Source organism: Octopus bimaculoides, chromosome 2 (genome assembly GCF_046866305.1).
Source record: "Octopus bimaculoides isolate indiv1 chromosome 2, ASM4686630v1, whole genome shotgun sequence".
NCBI classification, from domain to species: Eukaryota; Metazoa; Mollusca; class Cephalopoda; order Octopoda; family Octopodidae; genus Octopus; species Octopus bimaculoides.
In genome coordinates this window covers 125,858,040-125,860,299 of record NC_142929.1, presented here as the reverse complement: position 1 = coordinate 125,860,299, position 2,260 = coordinate 125,858,040, and positions in this window count along the sequence as shown.

Here is a 2,260-nt window from a genome sequence, read left to right as displayed (position 1 = left end):
GAATCGACAGCAGTACTTATTTTTTAAGCTTAGTATTTATTCTATTGAACTCTTTTGCCGAACTGCTAGGTTATGGGAGCGTAAACAAACCAGTGCCAATTGTCAAGCGGTGCGGAATGACAAAAACAATATAACGCACAAATATGCATATATATATATATATATATATATGTGTGTGTGTGTGTGTGTGTGTGTGTGTGTGTGTGTGTGTGTGTGTGTGTGTGTGCGCGTGTGTGTGTGTGTGTGTGTGTGTGTGTGTATATGTATGTATGTATGTATGTATGTATGTATGTATGTATGTATGTATTTAAGAGGGAGAGAGAGAATAGTATATATACTTATATATATTCTTTTATTCTATTTGTTTGTCATCTGATTGCAGCCATGTTCGAGCACCGCCTTTAGTCGAGCAAATCGACCCCAGAACTTAAACCTAGTAATTATTCTATCGCTCACTTTTGCCAAATCGCTAAGTTACGGGGGTATAAACACTCCACCATCGGTTGTCAAACGATGTTAGGGGGACAAACACACAGACATACACACACACATGCATATACATATACGACGGGCTTTTTCAGTTTCCGTCTACCAAATCCACTCACAAGACTTCAGTCGACCCGAGTCTATAGTAGAAGACACTTGCCAAAGAAACCACGCAGTGGAACTGAACCCGGAACCATGTAGTTGGGAAGCAAGCTGTGTATTTATTTATTTATTTCCATCAATCAAATTCAATTACAAGACGTTGATCAGTCCGGGGCTATAGTTGTAGAAGTGACTCACCCAAGGTGCCATGCAGTGGAACAGAGTCCGAAACTTTATCCTTTCAGCATACATAAAATAGATGAGAAAAATTTCTTTCAACGGGACTTCATTTAAGAGGATTCCTCGTTTAGCAGCTGGATTATCTCCCTTACATTTGAAGTAAGGGAGGCAATTCTTTCGTATAATGCATGAAAAACATTAATTTCTGAAATTTTCTTTTCACTTGAAAATGCGATAAAATTTACTTCTAAGTGAATTTTGCTGAACAAAAATATAGATTATTAAAAATAAATTAATTCTTGTATGGGAGACTAATATTGAAAATAAAACACTGGGAAGGCTGCGTGTTGTACGAGGAAAGTTGAAATGGGGCGGGAAGAAAAGGATGTACAAATTTCGAAGAAACCAGTGAATAAATTTGAGAGAGAAATGACATTCTCATTAATAACATGAAAGAGTGTTTTATCATGTATGCACTTGGTGTACAAATAAATGAGAATAACGTGCAGTTTCACAGGTTAAATTTATCGTACTTCATTAAAATTTTCTCCATTTAAATAGCGCTGCTGCTACTGCCGCTGCTACTGTTATTTAGCCCAAGAACAACACTGACTGATCAAACCGTCTATCGGGCATTGTTTGCCTATAACATTTAATATACTACTCTTTTCAAGACGGTGGCTTGTTATTTATAGCAGGGAGAACTTTGAATCGTAATAGTGATGTTGAAGACATTTCTTTAAACATGTCACTTGCTTCTTTTTCCAGGTGCATCCATGTTGAGCTTTCTGTTAGTCATAAGTCTTTTTATTCTCATAGCTTCTTTTCTTGAACTGCTATTCTCTGGAACTTACTACCTTCGTTTTGTTTTCCTCTCATCTATGATATTGAGTCTTTTAAATTTTCTGTTTCAAAAAATAATTTTGTCAATCTACTTCATTTGGGTTAATATTTAAAGGATTGAGGTAACTCCTCCAGAAGATATAGAGTCAAAATTAAAAGAAGAGTGCCATTGTCATCTAGTGAACGATATTTCGACATCCTGTATGTCTTCAACAGGTTCAAAAAATAATTTCGTCAATCTACTTCATTTGGGTTAATATTTAAAGGATTGAGGTAACTCCTCCAGAAGATATAGAGTCAAAATTAAAAGAAGAGTGCCATTGTCATCTAGTGAACGATATTTCGACATCCTGTATGTCTTCAACAGGTTCAAAAAATAATTTCGTCAATCTACTTCCTTTGGGTTAATATATAAAGGATTGAGGTAACTCTTCCAGAAGATATAGAGTCAAAATTAAAAGAAGAGTGTTTTTATTCCGTTGCTCTTGATTTCTGATATGACATGTTTTATAAAAGGTATAGGATTTTTAAAAATAATATTTACAATCTGAAAATTGAATAGACATAAATATAATACGATATAATTTTCACTAAATGCCACTTAAAAATTTATTGTTTAAAGTTTGAAAATTTCCTTCGAGAGAATAAA